General features: G+C 38.6%; 1 protein-coding gene across 2 annotated transcripts in view; it reads right to left on the minus strand.

The window, feature by feature from the left end:
• LOC135474730 (rho guanine nucleotide exchange factor 26-like) overlaps nt 1-8,530 on the minus strand; it is a 46,144-nt gene extending 37,614 nt beyond the window's left edge. For both annotated transcript variants that reach the window (XM_064754300.1, XM_064754299.1), the window contains exon 1: nt 8,417-8,530. The gene's annotated coding sequence lies outside the window, so the exon portion shown is untranslated. The remainder of the gene's footprint in view (nt 1-8,416) is intronic.
• Nucleotides 8,531-24,161: the final 15,631 nt, after the last annotated feature.

The following is a 24,161-nucleotide window of genomic DNA, read 5'->3' on the forward strand; positions in this document are numbered from 1 at the left end:
AAAGAAAATTTTGTTTAATACTGGCCGATTTTCCTGTGTGTGATGACTTGCATGTCGTACTGTTTGACGACAAGTAGTACTCATAGTTAAGGTAGTCTTTGGCAAATGGCCTCATGAGCATGGTTGACAAGGCGCCTCGGACAATGAGAGTGGAGCAATCAGGGGTTTCCGTGTCCATCGTTGAGATCTATTTATAGATTAGCATTGTCTGAATGTCCTCCTTCCTAATAACCTTAAAATTTCTCAAGTACAATCACAAGTAGTACCGTCAACTACATACATGTACAAATGTCCTGTCCAAGCTACACTATCTGGACTATAGCCAGCAAAGTCATGGACCATACTAAACACTGTGTAGCTAAACTATTAAATATATAAATAATTCAACATTCTTACGATTATGTATTAAAATAGTGATGTATTTCAATTAAAATGCAAGCTTATGCTAAATCCACTTCTGATTCTGTTCATTAACAATTCTAAAGCTCTTATTAAATTACTTAATCCTGCGATGTATGTACATCACATGTACATGTATATATAATTTTTACAGCTTATGTTAACTTACATACATGTGTATTGTACATATAGATAAAGGTTACATTAACTTATACAAATCCTAATTATTAATATTGAAGACAATCATTTTGGTTTTCAGAAATGCTGTCCTTCATTGTGGCAATTCCGTACAAAATGATTTAGACAGTTCCAATTAAACATTTACATGTAATACATATTTTATTTGACGTAAAAATCTACCCCAAAAAGTCCATTATAAGAGGCAAATACATGCAAAGTTCCTAAAATAATACTTTTTACTCTATATACACATAGAGGTAAAGCTCAGAGATGAGAGATTAACTCTTAACAACACATTTTTCATAGCTGATGTAGACCATTCAAACACAAAGTCTGCTGGCAGACATGTTACAAACTTCTGCATATGACAGAGCAAATTTCAATGCAATTTATGCATAATTTTGATCTAATTTTGGAAATAAAATCTTATACACAGCATATATATACACATGTACAATCTATGCCTGTTTGAACACAAAAAATACCTGTGTACATACACATCATTTCAGACAATAATCTTTTAAAAGTTTACAATGTGTATTTTCCTAATTAAAGCATCATCATCCACCTTTTGTCAGGACAATCCTGACAAAGCCCATATAAGACAACCAACAGATTATTACAAAAAGCCCTAGTAATTGGCCAAGGACTATGTACATGTTGGCATGATACTATAATGCACTACGATGTAAATGACTGACCACAGACGTAGCTTCTCAAAACTTGGAACCTGGATATGCCCGATGACAAGCACAACCAAAGTTACGAGAGTATTTATCAAAATCAGGGTAATTAAAATCCATGTAATTACAAGTATAAAGTTAGAGCCAAGTAAATTTAACAAAAATGTTAATCTGAAACCCTCAGTTTAAAGTTTCTGGACAGGAAGTTCATAATTTCTGACTTGTATTATGGCGCTATGTTTGCATACTTCACTCCCCGAATGTTGGCGCAGGGCTTCCCTGGTGTGCCCTTATTCCTGAACCTTTTCGCATATGAAAGAGCAACTTTCAGTCCAATTTATGCACATTTTTAATTTGATTTTGTAAACAAATCTACATTAGTTATAATGGTCAGTTTCAGGGATTCACAAAAAGTATATAGTTATATCGGTCTAGACACAATAATGCCTACAAAATATGCTTGAATCAACAGTTCACAAGCGTGTGAAAAGGTGGAAGTATTACAGTATCATTTGTGACTTTAGGACAAAAAGTTTTTCACCAGATTCTTCAGCACAATTATCCAGATACAGCATTGCAAACAAAACATTTCTATGGATCCAATTCTCAAAGTCAAATTAATGGGAACCAGTTGGAATATTCTTGAGTATTTTGACCACACTGGCATAGTTTTCAAAGTTAGTTAATATATAAAACATCACAGCTAAGATAAAAAAAAAACATGCCCGGTGATGTGTAACATACAAATGTATCATTTTCTGCAAACCCTTAAACTAAATTGGAATGCACTAGATGTAACCATGTACTTCTGCATGTAATGCACATCACTTAATGATACTGCTGGTGGATGTGAGTTGTTGACCCTAAGCAGTTTGGGCAGGATTTGGGTGAACAATGTATATGTATGGACTTAATAAACCCTTCAAATAAACATTTTGGACTTGATGACCTTGCCAATGAACTTTCACAAGTTTATCAACCAGCTATTGGTATAGCATCGTCCCGCAGGTCTACATGTATATGTATATAGCAGATGAACTTTTACACGTTTATCAACCAGCTATTGGTATAGCATCGTCCCGCAGGTCTACATGTATATGTATATAGCAGATGAACTTTCACAAGTTTATCAACCAGCTATTGGTATAGCATCGTCCCGCAGGTCTACATGTATATGTATATAGCAGATGAACTTTCACAAGTTTATCAACCAGCTATTGGTATAGCATCGTCCCGCAGGTCTACATGTATATGTACATAGCAGATGAAATTTTACACGTTTATCAACCAGCTATTGGTATAGCATCGTCCCGCAGGTCTACATGTATATGTATATAGCAGATGAACTTTCACAAGTTTATCAACCAGCTATTGGTATAGCATCGTCCCGCAGGTCTACATGTATATGTATATAGCAGATGAACTTTCACAAGTTTATCAACCAGCTATTGGTACAGCATCGTCTCGCAGGTCTACATGTATATGTATATAGCAGATGAACTTTTACACGTCTATCAACCAGCTATTGGTATAGCATCGTCTCGCAGGTCTACATGTATATGTATATAGCAGATGAACTTTTACACGTTTATCAACCAGCTACTGGTACAGCATCGTCTCGCAGGTCTACATGTATATGTATATAGCAGATGAACTTTTACAAGTTTATCAACCAGCTATTGGTATAGCATCGTCTCGCAGGTCTACATAGCAGATGAACTTTCACAAGTTTATCAACCAGCTATTGGTATAGCATCGTCTCGCCGGTCTACATGTATATGTATATAGCAGATGAACTTTTACACGTTTATCAACCAGCTATTGGTATAGCATCGTCTCGCAGGTCTACATGTATATGTATATAGCAGATGAACTTTTACACGTTTATCAACCAGCTATTGGTATAGCATCGTCCCGCAGGTCTACATGTATATGTATATAGCAGATGAACTTTTACATGTTTATCAACCAGCTATTGGTATAGCATCGTCCCGCAGGTCTACATGTATATGTATATAGCAGATGAACTTTCACAAGTTTATCAACCAGCTATTGGTATAGCATCGTCCCGCAGGTCTACATGTATATGTATATAGCAGATGAACTTTTACACGTTTATCAACCAGCTATTGGTATAGCATCGTCTCGCAGGTCTACATGTATATGTATATAGCAGATGAACTTTCACAAGTTTATCAACCAGCTATTGGTATAGCATCGTCTCGCAGGTCTACATAGCAGATAAACTTTCACAAGTTTATCAACCAGCTATTGGTACAGCATCGTCCCGCAGGTCTACATGTATATGTATATAGCAGATGAACTTTTACACGTTTATCAACCAGCTATTGGTATAGCATCGTCCCGCAGGTCTACATGTATATGTATATAGCAGATGAACTTTCACAAGTTTATCAACCAGCTATTGGTACAGCATCGTCTCGCCGGTCTACATGTATATGTATATAGCAGATGAACTTTTACGCGTTTATCAACCAGCTATTGGTATAGCATCGTCTCGCAGGTCTACATGTATATGTATATAGCAGATGAACTTTTACACGTTTATCAACCAGCTATTGGTATAGCATCGTCTCGCAGGTCTACATAGCAGATGAACTTTCACAAGTTTATCAACCAGCTATTGGTATAGCATCGTCTCGCAGGTCTACATGTATATGTATATAGCAGATGAACTTTCACAAGTTTATCAACCAGCTATTGGTACAGCATCGTCTCGCAGGTCTACATGTATATGTATATAGCAGATGAACTTTTACACGTTTATCAACCAGCTATTGGTATAGCATTGTCCTGCAGGTCTACATGTATATGTATATAGCAGATGAACTTTCACAAGTTTATCAACCAGCTATTGGTGTAGCATCGCCCCACAAGTCTAGATGTATATGTATATAGCAGAGGAACTTTCACAAGTTTATCAACAAGCTATTGGTATAGCATCGCCCCACAGGTCTACATGTATGTATATACCAGATGAGCTTTGAAAACATTACAGCCCTGAACAAAATATTTCCAGACCCTTGACAACCCTAGATTAAAAATGTGTTTATACTGGGACACTACTTATGCACAGTGTATATGTCTATCCCCAAAATCACCCCAAACCGTCTTGCACCTTATACAAGCACCAGTCTAAACCATTGATAGTATACTGTTTGGACAGTCAGGTCAAAGCTAGCTGACTTGCGCATGCATGTACAAGGTACATTTGGGGACTTGCTTTACGTGTATGTTCAATGGATGTTTTGTGGGAACATACAGTGCTACCTGACACACATTTACCCTGCCCTCCTTTATAAAGCAGTTTAGTTCATGAATATATACCTCCAGACAAAATATCAGCCTACAAGGCATTAAAGCTGTAAAAAGTTTGAATAAAATTCAGTAAAATTTATTCTTACTCAGCCAAGATCACATGCAAGTGGAAAAATTCCACCACTTTTTTTTATTTGTTTATTTATTTGATTGGTGTTTTACGCCATACTCAGAATATTTCACTTATACGACAGCGGCCAGCATTATGGTGCAAGGAAACCTGTCACTTGAAAAATGAATGTCAGATCATGGGAAGTGTTGTTAGATCACAAATAAAAATATACAGTACGTGTACCAGCTGTCATCTAAATCCCTGTACATGTCTGTCCTAAATCTTCATCAAATTCAATCAAAGACAAACCCAGCGAAAGTTCATGATCTGGCATACTAGCATGATTAGCGGAACACCATCTGATCTGAAAAAGTTACTATGAGATCTCTGTGAACAATACACTTCAGCCTTCTTATATTTCATATTGCATCTAAATCTGTACTCTACTGATCAATTCTGTTGAGGCTTCAGGCCACATCTTGGTGTCCACAAGCTGTCATCAGTGCTATGTAGCTGGCTTCTCAGTGAGCCTGACCCATTAAATGGCTTCTTCAACAGGTTCAAAGTTGGCATAAACAATTGTTTCAGGGAACTGATTTACATTTATTTTATTTCTCATTTGATTATGGTTTCATGCCAGAAGAACATCCAATGATTTTTACCTATTATCCAGAGAACACACTTTTTTTCAGAAACTTTCAACTGTAAACATTCTGACTATTACATGCTACATGTACATGTATGAGAAGATCAAAACTGGGGAGTGTATCCATATTCAAATGGTTTATTAATTACCATGCCTTATTATAATCACATGTACTTTTGCCGAAAAAAAACAAAGTCAAATAAGGGTTGGACAAAACCCTGTACAGTTCTCTGTACAATGATATTTTGCGAGCACATGTAGTTACCACAGTCTTGTTTGGCTGTATTTTCAGTCAACATACTTTATAATCACAGTATTTAATACAGGCTTCATACTTCCAATCCCTATCCTTCTAATTATCTACTGCACCAGATGTGGCCACTTGTGCCCAGGTTTGAGAGGAGGTTTAACAGGATGCAAGGCTAACGTTATAATGAAGACAATATGCTGGCTCAAGATTAGGCAGAACAACATGGAATTACAATGTATGTATGCACCTTTGGAATTTCATGGTGTACTTAACAGTTTTTCAGTCTTAGGATGACAAGGCTATATTAATAGGTGTGCATACATGTACTGTGCCTCCTTGTTACATGGCGAGTCCATGCTCCCACAAGGCTACCGTTACAGAAGTCCCATCCAACAGACACCAGACTTGATAACCCACCCAGTCAGACTAACAACATACTGACACCAGCCCAACCAGTCCTGTTACCTTGCTCTAATCTGACCCAGGTTTGATCCCAGGTCTCCCGACTTTGAAGCACAATGTTATCTCTGGTCATATTGTAAAAGGCTATTATAAAAGCCAAAACTGTCTGCATTGTATGACCAATTTGAGGTCACAAGCAGGACTAGTGTCCTACAATCTGTTCAGCCAAATAAAGGAAGTGGGAAGTACATTTCCAAAGTAGGAGTACATGTACCACACAGTGTGTCTTAAATGTTAACTATTCCAAAAACACACCCGTTCTTGTATGTCAGGCAAATCTAAGACCAATACTGTAAATGTACCTGTAGTTTTACGGACATGTGATCTGGGATATATGTATAACACTGTAGTAGTACTTGGACAGATGCTTAACTAAGGAATACATGTATGGATACATGAATATGCATGTATTCTCCAATAGTTACTGTCACTTAGATCAGCATACAGCCATATCACTGTAAGAAATCTGATAAATATGTACACGATTCTATTTTATGTAGAGGATGTATGGAATGTAACACGTATATTTCTGATATATCAATGATATGCATACATGTATATTAATTTTTATACTCTACAGGCTAAACATCACGTGAAATGGTTTTAGACGACAGAACTAAAAGGATTAAATCGCAGGTTGCAAAATGCACATCAGAGAATATTTAGCACTGACTGATTGTGGTTTTGAACAAGAAAATTATAATGAAACATACTGAAAGCCACTCTGAATCATTCTGTCTACAGATCCTTTCGCAACAATATAGGAATGTGACCAAACAGTATCCCCTAATGCTGGAACTGCGGCAACTTAGGGTCTGATATATATGAGTAGTTTGGTCACTCTTTTGATTCTCATATCTCTCAGTTTTACAATTTTTATATCTGCAGGTATCACAAAAATATATACATATATATGTTTTTCCTTTTGGATTCCAAACGTCTGACCTCCAAACCCTTCTGACGAGTTCAATGTGCCCTGGGTCAGGCCATGTTATTGTATATAGCTTTCGTAAACATCAACTATAAAGTTGAAGACACTGACAAACAGAATCAATGTCATCCTTCATCTTAGCCCTCCCTTCAGTTAAATCATAATCAAATTGGCCTACGTTTTAATTTCATCCAAACCTTCATCTAAAAGCAGCCATATTCTTGGGTGACAGTTAATAACTGTAAGTGTGGTCCCTTGTACTTACTCAATTAAATGTACCAGTACTTGTCTAATCTAACAGCCCTGACCAAAATTCAGCTAGCCTCGCACCAGGCATATACTTTGAATGACAAAGATATTAAATCTTTATAGAAATACTACTTTTCTTCATACACATTTAATCGTGATAACTTGCAACAACTTAAGGTGGTACATCATTGCAAATCGCACACAATCAGGTATCACATATATATACAACAACAATTACGGCTATATAATTAAGAGAATCATATCCTCAGTTAGATCAATGATCAAATGATTTAACATGAGTCACGCCTATCAGGCGCTTAATATATACATACATATATATATAGGTATATATCAAGAAAACAATCTAATGCTTAGATGATTAACTCTCCTACAAATACATACTGTAGATAAAATATTATGACCACGCATAAAACTCAAACAATAATATGCGACTAATAAAAATACAGCGGTAATCATACATAGCCAACTGTAGCTCAGTAAATACAAATCAACTACAGCAACAGCCTCTCCTGACTGCTTGAATGTTAAACTGAGAGTCAAAAAGAAAGCCTTAATTATGACACCCATCAGTCCACAAAGACTTACCACAAGTAACACATGCACATGGTGCTTAAGCCTGGCATTGATTTGAACAAGCTGTTTAATCATTATACATATACATTTACATCTCACATCAGAATCCTCCAGGCAATGAACGTCACAGCCCCACAAAGTCAAGCTTAATTATCTGTTATTAACACTCTTTGTAATCATGTTTACTACAGTTAAACTTGGAAAACCTTGTAATGTAACATTGGGAATCTATATACATCTTTACTTGGACTACAAAACACTGATAACTGCAGCCTTATACAGCCTTTTACACTGGCACTAGAGCGTTATTATTGACTGGGACCCACAATAAGAAAAATATCTCTAGTTTAATGCAGCCACCGTCATAAGAAAATGATCGTGTAAATACAGATGCTCTGATAAACGCAGAAAGTAGTCAGTCTAGTTCTGAATTACGATTATAGTGATATGTACGATGAGGTTTTGAGATAACAGAGTGCCACTGTATACATTTCGTGACATGCTATTTGTAACTGGGTCATATGTCTTTAACCACTGGTTCAACAACAACGTTCTTTGCTATGTCCCAAAAGAGAATTCAAATCAGTACACAACAAAACAGTTAATCACTGACGTAACAAATGTATCTCACCATCTCAGTGTTGGTGTAAATCCACTGCCACCTGTTAGGCCTAGCATCCCTGTGACAAAAGCTCAACTAGTTTCAGTTCAACTGTACAAGGTAGGGAGGAAATGTGTTATTCCGTCTAGGTGGCGCTTTTCCACTATAACAGGTGCCCTAGTCTCCTTGCATTCGGTATCTTTCGTAATACAACGGGATCTTAACTGATTAAAATGCGCGCGTCGACCGCAGCATTTGACCTCTCTCGAGGACGAGGAGAACTTGACAAGAATGATTCACTGGGTTAAAAGTCAGTGGTGACGTCATGGACGAGACAATCCCGATGGCTGAGGTTACAATGTGCAAGTGTATACATTTGTCGCCCTGAGCACAAGGGACTTAGGCACGTTACTGTTGACTTAGTCAGCAAAGTCACGGCTTAGACACATGGCAAAGTTAAGACAACTAAGCAGTTGATAGTAAAAACTCAGAAGGGCAGCCTTAAAACAAAGGCCTATAATACAAAAAATACTGCGGACACGCCGTTGTAGGCCTACCGTGCTCGGTTATGCAGGCCTACATATACCTGTATATGAATTTACATAGGCCTGTGTAGCTTACTTTATGTTATAATTATCTTCACCCACAAGTCCAAAGATTGATTGACATGGTGATCATGATCCAGTGCGTTACATATAAGCTATGTATTAAATGCTCGCAGGCTTACATACAACTACTACATAGGCCTAGTAGAAGGTCCTAATAATGACCTAGAGGTGTAGGCCTACTGGTTAGCCTACAGCACCTATCAATAGGTTACATAACCTATGTAACCTCATTCTGATTGTTTTCTTCTACATGCTCGAATCTAGCTGTAGTTACAACTCGTCGACAGTGTAAAGTTGAATTACTTCTGTTGGTTTTCTAGGTGTATCTGGAAAAAGGGGTGTGGTTTTCCTCCGGCCTTTCCTCAACTTATATAACCTAGCTACCTTCATGCGAAGGCCCGTAGCCTTGATTTACAGAGTACTTATAAACCTTACTAAAGTTAGGACTAATAAAAAGAAAATTTAAAAAAAAAATAATAAAAAATCCAAAAAAAAAAAATCGGAGTCAACATGTAGGCCTACACAGCATGTATAGACCTACTGATTGTATTATTATATAAGGATTCAAACTCATCATTCTTGCTATAAGAGGCGTCATCCTTGCTATAAGAGGCGTCATCCTTGCTACGTAGCGGAACAGTAGTGTTCATGCAGTTTCACGATATGATGGCTAACTCGATAGGCTACATATACCTGCATGCTGAATCACTCAAATGCATGTAAGTTTGGGGATGGTCGTGGCTTTCCCCACGCCCGGTTGCCTCTGCTCAGTCCCGTCACACACCATAATGCTGGCTTGTCATAAGTGAAATCTTCTTGAATGCGAAGTAAATCTCCAATCAAATAAATAAATCAATCTAATACACGAATCCCCAAATGATGCTGATCTTAATAAGGGGAATTGGCTTTTGAATTATTATAAGGAATGGCGTGTGAAATATTCCGGAGTACGCGGCGTAATTTAAAACACCAAATACGAAATTATTCAAATAGTTAGAGCCTGTGGACTTTACAGCTCAGTAGGCCTCATTATCAATTTAGCCGGGTGGAGTTCAGGGTTTTGCCTATCTAAATGTCTGAAATTGCACCCGACAGCCACCCCGGTTTCGTTGCCCCTCAAAATATGCCTAAATGTATTACATGTATGTCCAAGCTATATGCCTGACTATAATTTGGAAATATAACTTGAAAATCAGCCTATATCCAGACGATGTATTCCTTATATATGTATATTTAGCAGCAATATATATACAGGTAGAGGCTTAGTTTATCTCCGACTGCGTGGTTTAAATGTAGCTCTGAGACATATGTACATCAGGTTTAATAACACTTTTCTAGAGCAAACATAAACCTGGCCCTTGCGAGATAAGTAAAACAATATCAATTTGTAGCACAGTGATAAAGTGCAATAAAAAAATAAAACATTTAAAGAGAGTTTAATAATTTTGATCGAGCTGTATGTGAGTACCGTACATGTACATAGCGGGTGGAAAATGAGCTGATACATTCACCATGTAGCCCTGCGCCCGCTTTACCAGCTACATATATAGACCTGTGTTTAAACAAACTTTGCTTTCGATCGCAGGTTAATATATCATGCCGACAGGTGAAGGTACAGCTGATACCGGAAGATCGCACCATTATTTGATTCATCAGTCCTAATTAGTTACGAGAATAGTAGACATAGGCCTACAAATACTTGGACTGAGAGATGTTTCCAGTAAAGCGCGAGCTAGGTTGTACTTTTCTCTTATTGCTTTTTCAGCAATAAACAGCCTGCTGTATATTATAATTATTAAATCACGACAACGTGCATTGGGCTAGAGGCACTATTTGCGAAAATTGGATTTAAGTTTAAAGAAAGCTAAAGGTGGATTCTTGCAACATTTTACTATACTGACAGGCGGACATAAGTCTTGATGACTCTGGGTGGGTCCGGATTGGACCCTGACTGTCTTATATGTGAAGGGTTGATTTGACAGGTATTTTTTGTGTCATTAAAACAGCGGATAGATCTCGGGTTTGTTTGCCGCATCATATGTGTCGACTTCCGGTAGACTCTCCCGACATACATGATTCTGATTACAGAAGTCCGGCATACACTGGGATGTTGTCTTGGAATAATTTTAGGACACATGGGTTGTTCCGTGGTTCAGTCCCATGCTTTGTATTACAGGGGATGCCCTTGGTTTATCTTGCCTGTGTACTGTTCCCATGCAGAGACTTGCAACGAGCAGCCGCCAGCACTACTTGCTGATGACGATAGTTCCGTTGGTCTTACATGTGAACTTCAAATTTGTTTACCAGCTTTCCAGCAAACTGCGCGCTAGCGCAGCGTAATGACCCGGGAGTCTTTCACCAACGCGGTCGCTGTGAGTTCAAGTCCAGCTCATGTTAGCTTCCTCTCCGGCCGTACGTCAGAAGGTCTGTCAGCAACCTGCGGATGGTCGTGGGTTTCCTCCGGGGTGTGACCGGTTTCCACCCACCATAATGCTGGCCGCCGTCGTATAAGTGAAATATTCTTGAGTACGGCGTAAAACACCTATCAAATCAATAAATCAATAAATCCAGCAAACTGAATATGATAAACAACTTGGACACACTCTGAGCGTGGAAACTTGTGCGTCTCGTCGGAAGTCGCTCCACTACATATTCTGACGAAGTTCTGTGACGACAAATAAAACCCTATGCACGCAGCTTCAAGTACGTTTCAGGGGTAAGAAGGAGAGGCTTTGGAACACGAACACAGTAAAATTACAATAATCCGGGCACCTTATTTACCTACATAACGATGCCATGGCTGGATTAGTATCGCTTTCCTTGGATTAGTACTTTTACCCTCACATTAAAATGGAGTTTGCTTCACTGTGTTGCCAAGACAGTCTTATCTCGGAGGCAAATTTTCACCTTTTCTGAGACGTAAAGCTAAGAGTTGGTAATTTGTCATGTGGTTGCCGTGTTCATTATACAGAACTTAGCACGACCTAGTTTGAACTATAATGTGTTATCTCCGGCATGAGTAACATATGTATGATAGCTCTTCTGTGTGGGTGTGGGTGCTTGGGCCTGTGATGTCTTTCCCATTCTGTAGGCCAGATATAGATTTGTCAGACATTGCTTTACACTTGGGAAAGTCTGGGGCCACTAACACAAAGATGTCGTATTTGTACAACATCGCAAATATTGGGCAATGGTACGTTAAAAGTAAGGTACAAAATGTACAATAAATGTCGTATGCCGCTTTGTGAAAGTGGCCGAGCCTGTTTGATCAGTTTGCAGATTTCTTGAGTAATTTCTGTACAGAGCCTTGATGGCAATCGTAACAAACAAGGTCAAGCCAAGGACTCTATGGCCTTATAGTGTGTGATCGTGTAGCCAGCTACTCCAGCTATATGTTACCCCACTGAGCTACAGAAACCCCTGTATCAATACTCGCGCGATCGTGACACATCAAAATTACACACAAAATTATGAGGATGTGCATTTTTGCCAAGATGTATACAGTACTTTTTGGAGAGTAGGCCTACAGGCTGAAAGCTATGGTCACATGCACTCACCATGCATGTGACGGTTACGAAGGGTCGATTAACAGTGAGCGTTTTGACATTCACACTACATTCATATATTGTTTTTTTATGTTCTGTGCTGTTATATTCTGAACATTCAAGAAAGTGACAGTATATATCTTTTTAGGCTATGGGAACCATTTACGTGTGCAGCATAGAAGACATAGGCCTTGGTGATTAAAATGGCGTGGCGACATCAGGGGAAATAACTCCCAGTGCCGTTTTGAGTGTCGGGTGCTCTCTGTTGATTTTCTACAAAGGTGACTATTTTTTGCCGGTGTTTATTTGGCGGTCTTCGTTCTCTCTCTGACTGTATGACTGTTAGCGACTGGACGGAAAATGGTATGCATGGATGTTATGGATTTGGATGAAATTAGTGCACAAGCTGGCTTTGGGCTAGGAACAATCCCAGTGAAGATACTTTTTAACTTATTCAATGGCGGCCAGTTTTGTTGTTGGGGGAAACCCGATTTTCCGGGGTAAACCACATTTGTCAAATTATTGATGAATCTAGAACCGGTTTCGTGAAGCTCACTTAGCTAAGTTTGCCCTTAAGTACCATGACGGCGTATGTTGTAGAGATATAAAGTGCACTTAGCTAATGGCTACCTAGCACTAAGTATACTTAATGAAAGCTGCCCTTGGTCACACATCGGTGACCGCTTATTGTTACAAAGGCAAGAGTGGAAGAATCTAAGAATTTCCTAACCAGGATCTTCGAATTTGCACTTTGTGGATTAAGCTACCCAGTGTTGAATTGCATATTTCTATGATACAGCTTTTAAGGCATATGGTTCAAGGTCTTTGAGCAATTAACTGCTGTATTGTTATAAACAGTCGTGCAATGGGCGGGCTGTCGCCCCGTGTCTATTTTTCAATGCAATACTAGAGAAGAAAGACAAAAGAAGACACTGTTTTTTGCGTGTTCTCTGTGCTCTTTATTCGCTGCATTGATACATCTAAATGCTATACTTTTTGTTATCGTCATTTGTTTCAAGTAGGAAGGTTTCGTATAACAAGGTCGTCAGGTATCCTGAAATGAAAATAAACCCGTAGTTCACTGAACTGTAGACCAAGTTGTCGAAAATTATTTGCCAATCTGTCAGTTGAGCTTCGCCCAAAACTCTTCCAAGCTAAATACATTTGTCAAAATCTTCAAGTAATATAGAAGTTTAAATGACGAAAGACGTTGAAAAATGTCGTCTGTACATACTGAAAACTTTACTGAGGCGTTGGTGCATGAAGACAAATTGTCAGCTTTGCTTAAGTATTATCTGATCCAAACAGGCTTTTGCCGACGATTGTGATTTATTTTTTTATTTATTTGATTGGTGTGTTACGCCGCACTCAAGAATATTTCCCTTATAAGACGGCAGCCAGCATTATGGTGGGAGGAAACCGGGCCGAGCCCGGGGGAAACCCACGACCATCAGCAGGTTGCTGAAGGACCTTCCCACGTACGGCCGGAGAGGAAGCCAGCATGAGCTGGACTTGAACTCACAGCGAGCAACAATTGTGAGCACCTACATATATGATTCTGGTTATACATCTGCATTCCAGATATCCACTCGTATCTTCGCCTTCCCATCCTCTTTTTTCAACACCAGGATGGCTCTGTAACACGAGAACATTTATGTGGGCCATCTTGGAAATTCAGGAAGAGAGATGAATACATGTCATATTACGGTCTTCGTTAAATGTTTTTTTTATAGAAGACTGTGTTAACGCTCTGCAAAAGATAAGTCAACCGTTAGAACTACAAATATTGCCCAGTTGATTTATTAGTGAAATGTGTAGATCCAGGGTCAATCCTGGGTCGGGTCACACCTCAGACCTTAGAAGAGAATGTTGTGGCTTCCTTTCAGCATTGAGGGCATAGTGTAACGACTGGTTGACCCGTATGAGTATAATGGCTCGAACGGGGCGGCTTAGTTGCCTTCGACAAGGAGGCACATTACACGTACAAGCACTCTAGGAACTCCTTCGTCGTCATATGACTGAAAAATTGTGACGTTAAACACTAAGCACTCACTTACTCACTCATACAGACGTGAATCCATGATCAAATCAGCAGACTGTGACGAGAATGCTCAACAAAACTTACTTTCCAGGTATATGTTGTCCGTCAGGTCCCCGATACTTGAACTTGATCCAGTCGACTGCTATATCTGGCCCAGATATTAAAATCTCTTCTTCTTTCCTTTCCCAACTGTCCATGTAGAATTGACCTGGGTTCGCGTTCCTATATTCGATAAATTCTGGAAGATTACAGAAAAGAACGGAAACACATGACTATGCAAGCATAAATATCTACCCCATTTCCTCAACATTTTCAACCGTCTTAGCAACCAATATTTTGAAACATTCTGAGAGAACTATAGGGTGCAGGGAAAAAATTGCACAGTTTTATGTGGCTTGCACCTTTGACACAAACAAACCATTTTTAGCGTCATTATCACAGTAATTGTGTGCACTGCTGCCTCTGAAAAAAGTGCTTTAGAAGTTGAAAAGGTTGAAGATTTATAGTCTGTCGTGTTTTTAAAAGAAGGCATAAATGATTTTAATTGGTTTAACCCCACGTGGGCAATATTTTCAGCCATATACTATATGTATATGTATACATATGTGTATGTACCTGTGTACCAGCAATGTACTAGTGTGCTAGTTTACAACTGGGTATCGCATAATGTCCTGAATGCTCGAATGAGCAATAGAAGCTCAGGATGTTGAAGCTGCTGTGTGCTGCCTAAGCAATTTTATTACAGTTGAAGCTGATTTATTTCATACATGGGGTTTTGACTCACTATTGCATATATATCTATTGATGAATATTTCTTTTTTTTATCAATCCAGCTTCGTGTTTTTTTGTTTTTTTTTACCGGAAAATTACGTGGCTTCGTAAAAAAAATACCTAGGTACCAAAGTTGTTACCGTTTCCTTTTCTGTATATTAAACTGCTTAGACAATTATTAAATATTGGGCTAAAACGCATAATTTTATGGCACGGGCCGCCTTTTGGTGGCACGAACCCGCCCTGCCAGCAGCAGACACAGTATATATGTACACACCTAATGACTCCTCGTCGTCATATGAGTGAAAAATTGTTAATTAGGACGTTAAACTTCATTTTATGGGACGACACACAAGTTGGGAACATTTTCTTGTCAGATAAGTTCAACAAACCCTGTAATTATTATTGAAGATTGTTGGTCATACTTGTGTAATGGACCAGTGCTAAGTTGAAATGGTTAAACAAGTATATGCATGCATGATGAGTACGGTAGTGTGAAATAGACGCCTGATCAGAAATAATTTCAAACTCGCATTTAATTCAAACTCAAGAATAGTTCATTTCAATATACGACAGCAACCACCAATGTGGTGAGAGGAAACCGGGCAAAGCCCGGGAGAAACTCATAACCATCCACATGTTGCTGGCAGATCTTCCCACGTACATCGACCACATTGGTGAGAGGCTAACAGGCCATTGCGCCGCGCTGGCACGCTAACCACCTCGGCCACGGGAGTCCTCTGTTGGATAAACTACATATAAGTTTACACTTGGGGCAAAACTTTACCTTCTTTTCCAAGAATGACGGGGTGTCCTGGAGGAAAAAATTTGACTTCATCCGAGTAATGATCTAGCAATTCTTCTTGATAATCGCCTCCTGTAATAGACTCTGTAAGTCTATGATACATTTCATCGAGTTCCTTCCTCCATTCTGTAGAACATTAAATAGATGAAAATATGTACATCAGAAATCACAGAACTCATTTGAAATACATTGACATGTTCAGTGATTGGCTAGAAAGGTACAAACTGGAACGTGTCACATGCTAGGAACAAGAAGGCTTTCGTTCACAGATTAGTTCATTAGAAATCTTGATGAAATGATTGCGATGAATTTTAAGGATTCTAACTGGGTGCTGACATGTTGTTTAAGCCATAAAGCTGATCAGGATCCGACTCTTGTCCTTATGTCCTATGTCATTTCATTTTTGTGTGTCAGTATATGTATATGTATTTGATTTATTTGATCGGAGCTTTCCGTTGTACTTGAGAATATTTCACTTATACGGTGGCGGCAAGAATTATTCTGGGAAGAAATCGTTTAGAGCCCAGGAGAATCCCACGACTATCTGTAGGTTACCGGCAGACCTTCCGAAGTACGATCGGAGAAGAAAACAAGGACCGCATTGATGGAAGGCTGCTCAGTCATTATGCTGCGCTGGCATTTACTGTTATTTGTTACTGAACAACGGATCCTTAATCCCTTCATCACAAACATTTCAGGAAAAGTATCTACTGTGCTTAAATGTGCGCTTATTTAGAGTATATTTACCTTCTTTAGTGAAAGCACTGATTCCTCCACAAAGACATCCAAGGAGGATTATAACCCAGCTTGTCAACATGATTCTGAAGAAGCACAGACAGAGAATGACTTACTAAGATGCAAAAAAGGAATTTACCAAGCACTTAAGCAACAGCTAACTTAAAAAAAGGTTTCAAACATATAGAATAGGCATACATTCGTGATGTTTTCTAATGTCATGTATATATAAGAAACACACAATTAGGAAAATCATTAAATCCAAGAAAAAGCGGTGTTTGATCCTTACCGGAGTTATTTCATCTGTAAGGTAAGATCATTGCAATTCAATTGCAATGATCTTAAATTTTCCTGCATTATACACATGATAATTATAGATAGATATTACGGACAGGTGACTTCGAGACGAAGAGACTGGCGTTCTGTCTTCGACAAGTTGTGCTAAATAAGATTACTTACATTGGATATACAATTGGAGAAGCAGCTTTCGAGAAATGTCATGCAATCAGCTTGAAATCGTTTCCTGCAACGGTGAAGACCCGAGACAACACTCGACTAAATCTGAAAGTGTCTGCGCAGTACAGCCTTGCCATTAGCTCTTCAAATATATATAACAATTACAGTTTTAATTACCTAAGAAAACTGACACCCCCTGTCAAGAGTTTAGATAAATTAAAAATTTATTCCACTGGATTATGAATGATGTGTGTAATATATGCAATAAATTAAACAGAGCAGCAGATGTTCACATATAACTATCGGGAATGTCCAGATAATAGGAAGCTTTGCACGCGATGGTTCACCTATTTCTTGGGTGTACTGTCTTAACCTATGATACAATGTGACATCAAACATACCCTCGTTAACCCCAGTACTTTTCCCCATAGTATGTGATAGTTTTACATTTATGTATATATATGGTGGACACTATGCTGGTATATCAATTTAAAACGTTGCTGACCGGCCCGGATAGCACAGTTGGTAGAGCGTCCGCTTCGGGACCGGTATATCCAGGATCAATCCTTGATCGAGTCACACCTAAGGCTTGGCGTTAAGCATGAAGGGGAAAGTGCAACGATCGGTGCACCCGTATCAGTATAATGGCTGGGGCGGGGCGACTTATTTGCCTTCGGTAAGTCGTCCTCTGTGAAGCAGAACTAGATAAAAGAGCGGTGGAAATCCGTCCTGCTACAAGGAGGCACATTACACGTACATGCACCCTAAGGATTCCTTCGTCATCATATGACTGAAAAATTGTTGAGTACGACGTTAAACCCCAAGCACTCACTCACTCACTCACTAAAACGTTGCTGGCGATGTTGTTCTTCTTTATCTAAAGGATATCAGCTTATGTCATAAAGTATAGTTTTGAACTCAACCTCATGTATACAACTTTGTAGATTACAGATTTAAAATGTGAATGTTGTTGCCGATTTTAACTGATGTTTGCGGGTTAGTTTTGGTTGGTTTTAAAAAATTTTAGACTAAATTGCTACTACATCATCGCTTCGAAACTTATTTACGTTGGTCCGTTGAAACTGTTTTATGTTATATGTTTCGAGCTATTATGAAAAACAGCACCCGGGTTCCAGTAAAGCGTTGTTGTGCTTTTTTGTCGCGTAAGTCCAAATGAAATGTTTCTAAAGAAATTTACGTCAACAGTTTTGTAAACTCAAACAGTATCTACAAATGAAAAACGTGTTATGTCTTCTACAAGGACTCGTAGTAAAAATTATGGCAAACAAATATAACGTTCCTAAGTGCTTTGTTCGCTGGAACAAACACCTTATCACCTTATTTTCTACGATGGTAAAAACATCTCTTGCAGGCCACTGTCATCCACAACTTATTTTGCTGCCGGAAGAGTGCAATTATTGATATGAATGTATTGCGTGAACAACTTTTAACTGTCATATTTCTTCTTCTTCAGTCTCTGTTGTGCGGGCCTCTCACAAGCAGATTCCGATGATCTCCATTTTTGTTTCCAATATTAAGCTTACACTTCAAGACATTTTCACATTAGGCGTTACTAACATAACTGTATCTACAGGTCGTGTACTCGAACAAATTAAAATCATTGACTGCGCTTGAATATTTAAAGACTTTAACAGTGATTGGTTGCGTACACCGTGTATTGGAGAAATATGCACGTTGACGTAATTCGGCACAGCACGCGTACACTGTGCATTAGAGGAATATGCACGTTGACGTAATTCGGCACAGCACGCGTACACTGTGTATTGGAGGAATATGCACGTTGACGTAATTCGGCACAGCACGCGTACACTGTGCATTAGAGGAATATGCACTTTGACGTAATTCGGCACAGCACACGTACACTGTGTATCTGAGGAATATGCACGTTGACGTAATTCGGCACGGCACTCAAGATTGTATTTTGCTTTTAGTAACAGTCGATCCGTGAGGTTTAAACTTCTGACTTGTTCATAAATCCGAAAATGAGGGTTGACATAGACGAACCAACTGCGGTGGTAAATGGAAAAGTGGATGTATGATTTCTATAACCAATTTACTCAGCATTTTATAAAAGAGGAAGTACATATAAGACTGTGTTTATTTGATTGATATGTGTATTTAAATCATTTACATGAAATACCTATAACAAAGTTGAACTGTTTTCTAGTATTGCAACAGTATATTAAAATGCTTACAAAACGTTATATGGTGATGATACATACTTTTCCTCAGTCAGTTAGACAAATAAAATCCATGCCTGACAGTTTATACATTTGTATATATAGATTACTTTTACAAGCTGCGGAACGTTTCTGTCTGCAACTTCACTAACGCAGTTTTCGTGGCTATTAAGACAGCCAGTAACACTACACCTTTGGATAGCTATAGATTGCCGGACCCAGTTATTTGACGATATTATCCCTTTAGTAAATTACATATGAATTAGGGGTGTGGAGATACGAAAACCTTATCAGTTCTGAACTACATCTACAGTTCTGCAAAGAAATAGGAAAAGTACTGCATTTGTTTTTGTTTTGCTCCGCTATGTATTGGTATTTTTGTTAAAATGATATCACGCTGGGCTAAACGATATAGGTTTCTTTAGTGAGATAGAACTGTGTATAGCGTCAAAGTGGATTAACAAAATCCGTACCAGTTTTCTAGTACAAGAAAATTGCACAATCTACTTAATAATCCCAGATTGTTAAAATGACTAAATTTGTGACCGTATGAAAGAAGGCAGCCTAATGTTTGTGGAATGCATTAGTACTGTTTTACCTACTGTTGGTGCGACGTTAAACCTCAAGCATACATATATACATACATACATACATACATACATACATACATACTGTTGTAACAATATATGTCAAATATATGTTGCAAACTTTTGTTGCCATATGATGTTTCACAGCACACAGCACTCTTTTGTATAAAAGATTTGTCAATTGTCAATGAAAGGTTCGGTCCCCACAATGTTACTTATGAAACATTGCAACTTTATTGTTGAACCCTTTTACACTGAGTGCTGTTCGAGTCAAAATAAAGAACTGAACTCAGCTAAACGTAGTTGCTTATTATCTGCTGATTAAACACATTGATATGCTGAAACAATCTCACTCTGACAGCGCTGCCAAGCGTTTATAACAATTTGACTTTTGACTCGCTGAACTATTTCACTTGTACGACAGCGGGGGAAACCCACGAGCAGGTTGCTGCAAACCTTCACGTACGACGGAAGAGGAAGCCAACATGAGTTGGGCTTGAAGTCAAAAGGACCGCATTGGTGAGAGGCGCTGTGCACCATATATGTTGGCGCGCTAACCACATCGGCCATGGTGGCCACCGTTTATAAATGTTATGGACCCCGTCTTTAAATATTGTATCATATTTTTTGCACTGTATGAGTGACGGAGTTGTGAAGTTTTCAGTCCACTTGTGAGCAGTCATATTTACTGTCATCCATTGTGAAGGATTTTGCGGGTTTGGAGAAAACGACTTTCACGCCATTCGACATTCGTCATTTGTCTTCAGTTTGTGTACGTAGCACTTTACGAGGTTGTGTTTCGCCACTTGCTAATTTTTTGAAACGTACCGTGCCCACTAAAGCTTATCACTTATAGGACTGTCATTCTTCGAGTGGGAAATTCCTCTTAATGGTGGATTTTATATATACGTGGAGTGACTCGCCTTTGGAGGCCGGAATATTCCATCCGGATTTGGACTCTATCATCAATAAAAGTCTATATGTATTTTGTAATTATTTGTATCGTTTTGTATATTACTGCCAGTTATTCAAGCGTCCTCGTGTTTCTTTGTTTGATCTTGTGCAAGGCCTATCGCTGATCTGAGAGTTAAACAAGCCAATCGTTTCTCATCTTTACTCTCCGACAGTGATACCTTTACATACAGACCAGTCATATATTTCATAACATCTATTTTTCTTTGATATTTGGAATAAATGCAAGCTTATATTACAAGTAACGTCTGGTGTGATTTAATTGTTGTTAGAGAAACTTTATCTGAGTAATGTAACTTATCGCGTGATGGTTTTGAAGAACACGCATTCCGAAAGTATGGTAAAAAGAGGAAACACCTATAGGTTTGAACCGTCAGAATAATAGCTATGTTAATGTTAACAACAGCCATATTTTTTTTTAAAACAAACGAAATAACGCAAAACTGGAAGTTCATCTGGAAATGCCATTTTTATCAAGTTTCAATTCAAAGCAATGGATCATGTTGGAAAATTTCTAAAGCAGGTCGGAATATAACTTTGTGAAAAATGGACAAAACAGCCTGGAGTTCTAACTTGATTTGCACCAGAAAAGCTGATTCGTTGCACACTGACAGACTGACAGACAGACGGACAGAGGAAGTGTACTGTAAATTTGTAGTTCCTTCGGTAATGGTTATTATTGGCAATAACGCTGTTTATACTACAATGCTAGGTAAAGACTGTTATGAACATAAAGTGCAATTAAGTGCAATTACTACATGACGCATGATTATATATATTTCAACAAAGTTTGTCCATCGTGCAAACCTGATCGCCGTCATATGAGTGAACATGAGTATAGCATTGAAAACCAAAGAATCAATGAGACCAAAGCATACCTGCAATGGCGGCTATGTACTGGGTTTTCTCTATAAATCTTTTTGGTACTTCTTCAGAATAACTGAACCAAGCAATCCCTAATTTGGTATAAAATAACGTGAAACGAAAATCTGTTCAGTCACATGTCCGTGTCATAATACAAACCATTTTAATGGGGGTAAAATGTGTTAATATGTAGCTAGGTTAAAACATATTTTAGACGAGGCGGTAATACCATGTTTATCTTTTATGTTTATCTGTTTTCCTCTTATGTATATATAGAGATTCTATCTCTTGTCAATTTCATGTCATATACTTCAGCAAAAACTTAATGGCTGTCTGTGGGTTCACCTTCAATTTAAGTACCGTGCTGACAGTATTTATCGCTTCTTTGCCGGTGCAATTAAAACTGCTTTGGAGATAAAATTATCTGTGAAACAATCCAATATAGGGCTGGCAATTTGTATGACAAGTAAATCTCAAGCTCAGATTTCAAGTACTCTTTCGCACTGCCGTTGCTCGACAATTGGGTATAAGTATATGTAAAAACATTTGAGTATAGCGTTCAACAAATAAATAAGTAAATAAATAAATAAATAAATACACAATCCTAATATATTTGTTCATAATGATGTTAAATGGACGAAAGATGGTGGCGAAAATCGAAGGATACACGCACATACATTCCTTTGTCTAGATTTGCGGAACTGGAAGCTGTGAGGCTTTCTGTGAGGCTACACTTCGCTGTGGATTAGTTTGTGTTTTATTTTTTTATTTCATTGGGGTTTTAAGCTGTACTCAAGAATGTTTCACTTAAAACAATGTTTCATTTATATGACGGGGCCTAGCATTTTGGTGTGAGGATATCGCGTACAGAGCCCGGGGGAACTGCGTTTCATTATGGCAGCTGTGTTATGGAATGTTAGCATGATATCTTGCTCATCTGTTTGTATTTTAAAGCGATCGAGATTGTATCTGTGTTTATATTATACTCCAATCCAAAGTGTAACGTGTTTTACATGAATACTTTGACCGTCATTCTGACTACTTTTCTAGCAGTTTGTTGCCCATGCTTGAATGTTTTATTGACCATTAACTATTCACCACAAAGCCACTCTTACATCTGACATTAAGGCTTTTGGATTTGGGGTCAGGCCGTAAGAAAGCCAGGATCAGATAACCAATCACTAAACATGTTACTTCTTTCACATTGTCGCCACAATATGGCTGAAATATTGCCGATGTGGCGTTAAACCATAATCATTCATTCATTCTTTCACAATGCAGAATGAGGCATCGATGGGATCTGCAAATCCCGTGGCAGCAATACTGCGCCCAGACTTCTGTTCTGCTGTACCTTATATCATGATGAAATAATTTACATGAAATTGAATAGGGCAGTTTCAGTGCTTCCTGTGTAAATAAAATCTTGTGCATAACTTGACGTCTGGTAGATGAAGAACAATCCTCCAATAAACCAATCCAATAATCCAATAAACATAGGACAGTATATTAGCAGAATTTCACATTAGTTTTAGAAAGGGCGTATGATAACAGACCTTACCTAGCTGTACGAAAAGCCCTTGAAAAAAAAATACAAAAAATGATGGTAAACCTATCTGTAATTTTCTCATAGATTTTGGTAAGGCCTTTGATAGCATTTGACTTAAGGGCACCAAAGGACCTGGTGTGGTAAGGCGGGGAATCGGCCCCAGTGCAAGAGTGAGTGAGTGGTGTTTAACGTCGTACTGAAGCCATGTTTCAGTCATATGACGACGAAGGAATCCTTAGATGTATTCAGCCTGCTTGTCCCAGGACGGATGTCCACCGCTCTTTTATCTAGTGCTGCTTCACTGAGACGCCTTGCCGAAGGCAAGCAAGGCGCTCCGCGCGAGGCATGATACTGATACAGGTTAACCAGTCATTGCATTATCCCCTTCATGTTGAACGCCAAGCGAGGAAGTTACAACTTTCAATTTTGAGGTCTTAGGTGTGAGTCGACCCAGGATTAGGTCCCGAAGCGGACGCTCTACCAACTGTGCTATCCCAGTGCAAGAAACTATGCACCTCAAGTAGCAAAGTTGAATATACCTGTGAGTGACAGCTGCTGTAACATTCGTAAGGCGGTTTTACTCTTCTTTTCCTGTTATATGGCAAGCATGCGGCTTATAGAGCTCCAAACATTCACTAAAGAGA

The sequence above is a fragment of the Liolophura sinensis genome, chromosome 9 (assembly GCF_032854445.1).
Source record: "Liolophura sinensis isolate JHLJ2023 chromosome 9, CUHK_Ljap_v2, whole genome shotgun sequence".
NCBI classification, from domain to species: Eukaryota; Metazoa; Mollusca; class Polyplacophora; order Chitonida; family Chitonidae; genus Liolophura; species Liolophura sinensis.